The sequence below is a fragment of the Monodon monoceros genome, unplaced genomic scaffold, assembly GCF_005190385.1.
Source record: "Monodon monoceros isolate NGI ecotype Baffin Bay Population unplaced genomic scaffold, NGI_Narwhal_1 Super_Scaffold_22, whole genome shotgun sequence".
Lineage (NCBI taxonomy): Eukaryota > Metazoa > Chordata > Mammalia > Artiodactyla > Monodontidae > Monodon > Monodon monoceros.
The window spans coordinates 48,210,037-48,220,846 of NW_021703779.1; the positions used below are offsets into that span (position 1 = coordinate 48,210,037).

The 10,810-nt window shown below is 39.5% G+C and overlaps 1 pseudogene; it reads right to left on the reverse strand.

The window, feature by feature from the left end:
- Window positions 1–9,803: 9,803 nt before the first annotated feature.
- LOC114906296 lies at window positions 9,804–10,602 on the reverse strand (annotated as a pseudogene).
- Window positions 10,603–10,810: the final 208 nt, after the last annotated feature.

Below are 10,810 nucleotides of genomic sequence, written 5' to 3' on the forward strand. Positions count from 1 at the left end.
TTAAAAGTACTGATGAATGTAAATGATATTTCAAGGGAGCTCTAATAAATAATATGTTGTGGAACTATTTGAAATTCCTATTAGAGCCTAAGTCATAGGTACGGCTAATAAAACTGGTGTTTTGCCTACATTCATTATCAAAAGCAATATTACATTTCAATTAATGAAAATAAAGGTGTAACTTTTTTCCCACCCAAGATCACAGACCTCGTGAAGGTGTGTAGACCTCAGGTTACGAAGGCCTACCTAGAGCCTATGCATGGGATTGGATTTGCTGAATCACAAAGTATGCACATCTTAGACTGAATCACTCTCCAAAGTGTCTGTAATAGTTTTAACTCTCATCAGCAGTGTTGAGATTTTATTGTTTCACACACTCTCCAATCCTTTATATAACTTGCCAATTTGATGGCTTAAAAATGATATTCAATGTTGTTTCAATTTGAATTTTCTTTATGGCTAGTGAGATTGGACATCTCTTCATCTGTTTATTGGTCATTTGGTTTTCTTATTCTTTGACCTGCATTTGTACCTTTTTCTAATAGGTAATTGAAGGGTTTGTGTGAGAAAATGACATAATCTTTTCCTTGCTCAATAGTTAGGTCTCTTCCAGCTCTAGCACTTTCTGACTTCGTTGTAGTAATTTGCTAAAAGTCAATGGTCAGTGAGGTTCATGCAATGTGAAAGCCATCGTGTTATACAGATTGAAATGGATAAAAAGAAGAATAGCCAATGGGAAAATAGTAAAGAAGTTGTTGAAATAGGTAACAAGGAAGTAAACAAGGGAAGCATCAGTGGTTGTGGAAAGGAGACTAATGTAAGTGACATTGTGAATAAAGAATCCACAGGGTATTGCTTAAGGGAAAAGGGGATAACTAGGAACCGAAATCAGAGCCATAGAAGTGTCTTGGAAATGGGGGGCAGTTTTGATTTGTTAGTCTCTATTCTTTTAAAATTAGTATTGTAAACTCTCTTAAACAGCAGTCTCTTTCCCAGAGAATATGAAGATAGATAGATAGATAGATAAATAGATAGATAGATAGATAGATGTGTGTAAGTAACTAGAAAACAACGAGCTCTAATTATGAATGTATTTTTAGAGCAGATGCATCCATAGATCCATACAGTGTCAGTCTAATTTTTGCATGCTATTGAACCTGGGTTTTGGAACTTAGGTACAAATCTCAGCTTAAGCAGTTTGTAGCAGTGTGACCTTGGGCAAATCACTTAACCTTACAATACCATGAGCCCAATATTACCCTTCACACAGAATTATTGTGAGATAAGTATAAGATAATATACATAAGTACATAATATGGTATCTGGCACAGAGAGTATTTAGCACTTTTGTTGAGTGAATTAGTCAAAATTGATATTCCCATTCTTGAAGACCTAGAAGCTGCAATAGTAATTTGGAGTCATTAACCTCTATTAATTTATATTTTTTTCTTCCATCTTATTTACGATTTAAAAGTAATAACTCTTGGTGATATGCATAGTAATTCTTAGCTAAATAGGCTGATTAGAACATGCCATTTATTCCTTATACCAAATGAAAAATTACTGGAAACAATAATAACTCACATTTATTAAACACTATCTCCAAGCATTATTGTAGGTGTTTTATATGAATTAAGCCATGAATTTTCACTAAAGGGAAAACTAAGTCATAAAAGGATTAATTAATTTGTCCAAGGTCATACAACTATAATGGTTCCTGAGTCTATGTAGAAAGGAAGAGTGACCTGTCCAAGTGTCACGTATTTATACTGTCAAGTCCATTTTACCATGTTAATTACTTTAACTGTTTTATAAGTTTATTGTTTTCATTTACTATGTAAATATATGTTTTAAGTTAAACATCATGTGGGTATATTTTAAAATAAAACTTTAAAAAAATGAAACATTAAAAAAAATCTATTCTCTCAGAGAGGTCAGTGGATGATTGGGGGAGGCATTATGTATCTATCTTTAACATTTTATTTTAATATTAAGGAGGTCCCTTCTATTATGGAAAATATCTCAGGTGTCTAGAAATCCCTTTCTTGTCTCCTACCTCAGCCAAGATCTGGCCTGAAGGAAATGGCAGCAGGGCCTATAAGGATGAGTTTTCATTTGCCTTAAAATTTTTCCTACACCACAGAAGCAGACTCTGGAGAGCTAAACTTGGGACCTGGCTAGCTTGTAGGCAATGGTTATGTATGCTAGGATGGTGGCGTAAGAAAAGTAGTAGACTTCCAAGCACCATGACAGGAAGCCCAGAACAGGACCTCCTTGCTTGCCCTATAAGGAACTCCTGAACAGCCCTCACAGGGTTCTTTCTGCATTGTCGAAGGTAAAGGGCACAGTCAGTCTTTCAGACAGTAAGAGAAGAGGATGTCTACAGCTGGTAGCAGGGAAAAGAGGATAATGGGGAAGGGCAGTGGAGGAACATGCAGTGGGCCTGAGACTGACGCTGTGGATGGCTGTGGGGTAAAGACAAGAGAGCTCTGCCAGGCAAAGTGAGAAAGCAGTTACTCAGTGGTGAGCAAGGAGTGTTGTATGTTTGCTAGTGGAGATTTCGTTTTATGAGGGGAGGTAATAATAGTGCCATAACCCGAAGTGGGATGGATATTCCCCTTCAGTTATATATAGCAATCTTTTATTTAATTCTCTTTTTAGCTTTAGATAAGAGACACTTTTTTTTCTGTTAATAACTGAGATAAAGCTAAATGAAGAAAAAAATGGCATTCATTTTATTTAAAATAGAAGGGTGCTATTTTTGTTTTTGTTTTGTCCCTTTCCCCAATATAGCTCTACCTACTCCCAAGTAATTTTAAAGTGTGTTATTAATTTTTATTAATGTTTTTGAACTTGGGTTATTTACTACTGTGGCAAAATATACATAAAATTTACCATTTTACCATAAAATTCAGTGGTATTAAGTACATTCACAATGTTGTGCAACCACCATTGCTATCTATTTCCAGAACTTTTTCATCATCACAAACAGAAACTCTACCCACTAAACATGACTCCCTATCCTTCCCTCCCCTCAGTCCATAGTCATCTCTATTCTTCTTTCTGTCTCTATGAATTTGCCTGTTCTAGGTACTTCATATAAGTGGAATCATACAATATTTGTCCTTTTATGTCTGGCTTTTTTCACTTAAAAATGCTTTTCACTTAATAATGCTTTCAAGGTTCATCTATGTTGTGGGCATGTATCAGAATTTTGTTTCTTTTTAAGGTGGCATAATATTCCATTGTATATAAGAACTTGACTTTTTTTATTTTTAACATCTTTATTGGAGTATAATTGCCTTACAATGGTGTTTTAGTTTCTGCTTTATAAGAGAGTGAATCAGTTATACATATACATATGCCCCCATATTTCTTCCCTCCGGCATCTCCCTCCCTCACACCCTCCTTATCCCACCCCTCTAGGTGGTCACAAACCACAGAGCTGATCTCCCTGTGCTATGTGGCTGCTTCCCACTAGCTATCTATTTTACATTTGGTAGTACATGTATGTCCATGCCACACTCTCATTTTGTCCCAGCTTACCCTTCCCACTCCCCGTATCCTTAAGTCCATTCTCTATTAGGTCTGTGCCTTTATTCCTGTCTTGTCCCTAGGTTCTTCATGACCATTGTTTTTTTTAGATTCCATATATATGTGTTAGCATACGGTATTTGTTTTTCTCTTTCTGACTTACTTCACTCTGTATGACAGACTCGAGGTCCATCCACCTCACTACAAATAACTCAATTTCGTTTCTTTTTATGGCTGAGCAATATTCCATTGTATATATATATGCCACATTTTCATTGTTCATTCATTTGTTGGTGGGCACTTAGGTTGCTTCCATGTTCTATCTATTGTAGATAGAGCTGCAATAAACATTTTGGTACATGAGTCTTTTTGAATTATGGTGTTCTCAGGGTATATGCATAGTAGTGGGATTGCTGGCTCGAATGGTAGTTCTATTTTTAGTTTTTTAAGGAACTTCCATACTGTTCTCCATGGAGGCTTTATCAATTTACATTCCCACCAACAGTGCAAGAGGGTTCCCTTTTCTCCACACCCTCTCCAGGATTTATTGTTTCTAGATTTTTTTTTTTTTTTGGCGGTACGCGGGCCTCTCACTGTTGTGGCCTCTCCCGTTGTGGAGCACAGCCTCCGGACACGCAGGCTCAGTGGCCATGGCTCACGGGCCCAACTGCTCCGTGGCATGTGGGATCCTCCCGGACCACAGCATGAACCCGTGTCCCCTGCATTGGCCGGCGAACTCTCAACCACTGCGCCACCAGGGAAACCCCTGTTTCTAGATTTTTTGATGATGGCCATTCTGACTGGTGTGTGATCGTCTTGTTTTTGTATCCATTCAGCCAGTCTATGTCTTTTTGTTGAAGCATGTAATACATTTACATTTAAGGTAATTATTGATATGCATGTTCCTAATACCATTTTCTTAATTGTTTTGTGTTTGTTTTTGTAGGTCTTTAACTTCTCTTGTGTTTCCTGCCTAGAGAAGTTCCTTTAGCATTTGTTGTAAGGCTGGTTTGGTGTTGCTGGATTCTCTTAGCTTTTGCTTCTCTCTAAAAGTTTTAAATTCTCCATCAAACCTGAATGAGATCCCTGCTGGGTAGAGTAATCTTGGTTGTAGGTTTTTCTCCTTCATCACTTTAAATATGTCCTGCCACTCCCTTCTGGCTATCAGAATTTCTGCTAAAAGATCAGCAGTTAACCTTATGGGGATTCCCTAGTGTGTTATTTATTGCTTTTCCCTTGCTTCTTTTAATATTTAATCTTTGTATTTAATTTTTGATAGTTTGATTAATATGTATCTTGTGGTTTTTCTCCTTGCATTTATCCTGTATGGGACTCTCTGTGCTTCCTGGACTTGATTAACTATTTCCTTTCCCATGTTAGGGAAGTTTTCAACTATAATCTCTTCAAATATTTTCTCAGTCCCTTTCTTTTTCTCTTCTTCTTCGGGGACCCCTATAATTTGAATGTTGTTGCATTTAATGTTGTCCCAGAGGTCTCTGAGACTGTCCTCAATTATTTTAATTCTTTTCTCTTTGTTCTGTTCTGCAGTAGTTATTTCTACCATTTTATCTTCCAGGTCACTTATCCGTTCTTCTGCCTCAGTTATTCTGCTATTGATCCCTTCTAGAGAATTTTTAATTTCATTTATTGTGCTGTTAATGATTGTTTGTTTGCTCTTTAGTTCTTCTAGTTCCTTGTTAAATGCTTCTTGTATTTTCTCCATTCTATTTCCAAGATTTGGATCATCTTTTCTATCATTATTCTGAATTCTTTTTCAGGTAGACTGCCTATTTCCTCTTCATTTGTTAGGTCTGGTGGGTTTTTGCCTTGCTCCTTCATCTGATGTGTGTTTCTCTGTTTTCTCATTTTGCTTAACTTACTGTGTTTGGGGTCTCCTTTTTGCAGGCTGCAGGTTCGTATTGCCTGTTGTTTTCGCTGTTTCTCCCCAGTGGCTTAAGCTGTTTCAGTGTGTTGTGTAGGCTTCTTTGTAGAGGAGGGTAGTACCTGTGCTCTGGTTGTTGAGGCTGGATCCTGTATTTCTGGTGGGCAGTTCCAAATCTGGTTGTGTGTTTTGGGGTGTCTGTGGCCTTATTATGATTTTAGGCAGCCTCTCTGCTAATGGATGGTGTTTTGTTCCTGTCTTGCTAATTGTTTGGCATAGGATGTCCAGCACTGTAGCTTGCTGGTCGTTGAGTGGAGCTGGGTCTTGGCATCGAGATGGAGATCTCTGGGAGATTTTCACCGTTTGATATTATGTGGAGCTGGGAGGTCTCTTGTGGACCAGTGTCCTGGACTTGACTCTCCCATCTCAGAGGCACAGCCCTGATGCCTGGCTGCAGCACCAAGAGCCTGTCATCCACATGGCTCAGAATAAAAGGGAGAAAAGAAGGGAAAAAAGAAAGAATAAAATAAAATATAGTTATTAATATAAAAAGTAATTATTAGGAATAATTTTTTGAAAAGTAAAACAAAAACAAAAACACGGACAGACAGAACCCTAGGAAAAATGCTAGCACAAATCTATACAGACAAAATCACACAGAGAAGCATACACATACACACTCCCAAAAAGAGAAAAAGGGAAAAATATATATATATATATATCATGCTCCCAAGGTCCACCTCCTCAATTTGGGAAGATTCGTTTTCTATTCAGTTATTCCACAGATGCAGGGTACATCAAGTTGATTGTGGAGATTTAATCTGCTGCTTCTCAGGCCGTTGGAAGAAATTTCCCTTTCTCTTCTTTGTTCGCACAGCTCCTGGGTTCAGCTTTGGATTTGGACCCGCCTCTGTTTAGGTCACCTGAAGGCGTCTGTTCTTAGCTCAGTCAAGACAGGGTTAAAGGAGCAGCTGATTCGGGGGCTCTGGCTCACTGACGCTGGGGAGAGGAAAGGGTACGGAGTGCGGGGGGAGCCTGTGGTCACAGAAGCCAGCATGACGTTGCACCAGCCTTAGGTGTGCCGTGCCTTCTCCCAGGGAAGTTGTCCCTGGATTACAGGACCGTGGCAGTGGCGGGATTCACAGGCTCCCGGGACGGGAGGTGTGGATAGAGGTCTGTGCTTGCACACAGGCTTCTTGGTGGCTGCAGCAGCCGCCTTAGCGTCTCATGCCCGTCTCTTGGGTCCGTGCTGATAGCGGTGGCTCGCGCGTCTCTGGAGTCCCTTTAAGTGGTGCTCTTAATCCCCTCTCCTTGCACACCAGGAAACAAAGAGGCAAGAAAAAGTCTTTTGTCTCTTCGCAGCTCCAGACTTTTTCCCCAACTACTTCTGGGCTAGCTGTGGCACACTAGCCCTTTCAGTCTCTGTTCACGCAGCCAACCCCAGTCTTCCCCCTGGGATCCGACCTCCAAAGCCCGAGCCTCAGCTCCCAGTCCCAACCTGTCCCTGTGGGTGATGAGACAGGCTTGGGCTGGTGCGTGCTGTTCGGCACCGATCCTCTGTGTGGAAGTCTCTCCACTTTGCCCTCCACACCCCTGTTGCTCTGCTCTCTTCCGCGGCTCTGAAGCTTACCCCGTCCGTCACCCACAGTCTCCACCTGCGAAGGGGCTTCCTACTGTGTGGAAATTTTCCTCCTTCACAGCTCCCTCCCACTGGTGCAGGCCCTGTCCCTATTCTTTTGTCTCTGTTTTTTCTTTTCCCCTTCCCAGGTACGTGGAGAGTTTCTTGCCTTTTGGGAGGTCTGAGGTCTTCTGCCAGCATTCAGTAAGTGTTCTGTAGGTGTTTTTCCACATGTAGATGTATTTCTGATGTATTTGTGGGTAGGAAGTTGATCTCCACGTTTTACTTTTCTGCCATCTTGAAGCTCCTCCAGAACTTGGGTTTTTAATGATGGCTTTGAGGCATCATACTTTTGGGGACCTCTTGTTAGGTTAGATGATAAGTTTACCTTATGGTGTAGGTCATGTGGCATTGGGAATTCTGTCAGATTCTTCTGTGAAGCTGCAGAGTGGGCAGTAAGCCCCACAGGTACTCAAAATGGATGCTCTCCAGCATGTGGCAAAATTTCACACAATTTCCCTGTGTATGTGTAATTCTGAATCTATACATGTGTACATGCATACAGTCACAGCACACACACACACACACATCCCTAAGGCCACACCTTTACCTCTTTTCATTCTCAGTTTAGCTATTTTGATAATCCCTGCTTACAACTGTTAATTTCAACATATATAGTTATCCAATACTTAACATTATAAACATATATTTAACTCCAAATTGAATGAGACATTGTGCCTGGTGCTCTATGAGGAAGTAGAGATTGATAAATCTTTTCACAAAAGCTTTTCCACAATCTTCATTAGCATTAGAAATAATCAAATTTAGTCAAGAGTAAAGAATAAAAACACTTATTTACAAAACACCATCCAGCTTTGGCAGGCAGGGAGGGTGAGTGGTTAATGTTTTATTTGTACATGTAATTGGAGATACAGGAAGCAGTATGGCAAAAACAAATGAATATTTATCATTAGAATTGCAAAAGAAAAGTGAGTAGTAAACTACTATGAGAGAAAGGAACTTTAAGTCACCATACAATGAGAAGAATCTCATCTTTTATAAGTACTAGTAGAGGAGGAGGTTTGACTTACTTGCAGGATTATGGAAGAAGTTCCTCAGGAAACATGTTGGTTCATGAGTATGAAGAGGTATACTACAGAAAGATGTGAGGAGACCCCAGTGTTAGGAGGGGATATGGAGAAGTGCAGATAAGGAAAAAGAAAAATTAGGCAGAATGTCTTTGCTCAAGGGTCCCTATAAAAATGTATTTTAAAAAAATCTGAGTAAGCATATATTGTAATTCTTTCCTGTGACTATAAAAGTATAATGGACAACATTAGAAATCAATTATGCTGTAAACATATAAGAATATCTTTTCATTGTAGGCTTATACCTTCCTGTATCTATTATAATGTATATCACATTATAAAATTCTGTTTTTTTCCTTGTTCCATTTTCTGGTTCCTAGTTGTTCACATTCTGGAAGAAGACAAAGGCCTTTAGAGATCCATCAATCCAATCCTTTTTATTACACAGTAAAGGAGAGTAAATTGCTTGTCCATGGTCACATTCATCCTCAGTGGCAGGAATTGGACTAGAACAAGGTCTCCTGATCACCCATCAGGTGCTTTCATTACAACATGGCATGCTTAATATATCATCCTGTCCCTGCTCTGTACATGATGGTTCTCCCTCATTCTCAGCTGGGGCAGAATGGTTGTGAGGGAAAGGAGTCGGACTATTTGAGACCCCTCTGGCTTGCTATGAGTGTGGGGCACTAGAAGATGTGGCAATAAAACACATCTCCTACTTCTATTCCAAATCTAAAAATAAACACACATACACACATACACACACACACACGCACACACAGTCAGTCTACTCTGATCACCTAGCTGAGAAATATTTCCTGGATAGAGCGTTTTGTGTGAGAAGAATTTTTAAAGGCTGCCATAATAGAGGTTATTGATTTTAAAGGAGAATTTAAATTAATATTTAGAGATTTTAAAGGCCCAGGACACATACACCTTTCAGAAGCTCTTCAAATAAAGCCATAGTTACAGTTGATGACTGGCATGGAGATCTTCAGGCTCCAGGGAACATCTCAACAGCACTCATGGAGTCCCTAACCAAAACACTATCAAATGCGCTCCTAATCAGTGGTAGGAATTGCTTCCAAACATGCAAATTCAAGCAGAAAGGAAAACACATTTGATTGGATTCTTTTTAAAAGCCCTACCATTTTCACATCTACTTTTGGTTTCATATTTATCAGCACCCCCATTCTAAATGTTCTATTCTGACTATCCGTATTTCTGGGTGACAATACCGGGGAAACTTTATTACAATATACAGGAGAGGCACCTCAAGAGGGAGGGTGGTCAGATCTCTCAGGGCCATTTTCTTCTGTGTGTCCTTTGAGAACAAAATGAAAGTGTTATCATATTTTAAAAATGTCTATCTTATAATCTTTCATTCAAGGTTCAGCACAAAGAATATGAATTTAAAATATCCTCTGTCATATTCATGAACTAAGAAAACTATAAGAGGAAAGTTCTTGAAGCTCTGACAATCTCAATTTTATCAAAATATCAAAAAGTATCACAATTCTATAGATTGTCCTGGAGAAATTTATCTTTCTTGTGCTCCATAGGTTTCTGTAGAGTAAGGTTTTTTTTATTTAAACTTTTTCCTAGAAATTTGCTCTCTCAAGTGAAGAGATATCATTTGATTACAAACAAGAGCCAGCTGTGTGTTGTGTGTTTCATCTCAGGCAATAAATTGCCCTTGTACCATATTTCTTGTCTCTTTCCATATAGTTTGTTGTATCTTATACACAGACTCCTGAAAATTTCTTTCTACTTGTGTAGGAAAGCTATAACTTTCTTTCTCTAGGGCATTGATGGTTCACAGAGCAAAGAGAGTCCTTTCTCAGGGCAGGGGGTTGTTCAAGGGCCACATGGGGATATACAGATATACAACAAATACAGAGTTTTGTTTGTGCGGTCTGTCAATGGATTTCATTAGGGACATATAGAACTGGGACTTACTTACACAAGGTATCTTTTTAAAAGTTTTCAGTCAATAATGAGATTGACCAGGCAGACGCCTTACAGCATCATCTGAATTCTGTAAATGCTGTTTGCCACATTGCATCTCAGCAAAATTATTCCAGGTTTGAATGCAAAGTCACTTTGCAGCAGATTCTGGACTCTGAGAGCTTTGGCTATGTCATCTTCAGCAATATCACAAATTTGAGGGAACACCTCTTCTTCTGCTTCCACTTCAGGCATATCTTCCACTCCCTCAGCTCCCTCCTGCTCTACTGTATGTATCTCTGTTGTATTGCTATGCTCAGCATCATCACGCAGGGAGATTTCTTCAGATTTCTTGGAATCTGACTCATAATGTCTTTGATTTGTGTCCAAACTGTGACATTTACCCTAAGAGAGAGAAAGAGAGCAGGGATCTGTTTTGAGCTTCCCCATACCCATCATAAATATCAAAGTCAGAAGAAAGCTTTATTTATTTCCCGGCATTTATTTTCATTCCTGCACCAAGACAAGACCTGCTGGGATTTAAGGATGTGAAGCCAGAATAAGTAGACAATTAGGACTCATTGCACTGGTACTCCATTCCGGATAACAGGTGCTACAAAAGCACTCAGGCAGGACACCTGGAAGGCGGGCGGTGGCGTGGCCCCGTGATTTTTTGTCTTCCTCTCCTACAGAGTGCTGTGTGACTTCCCTCAGACATCCAGAGGGAGAGGTGTGCAG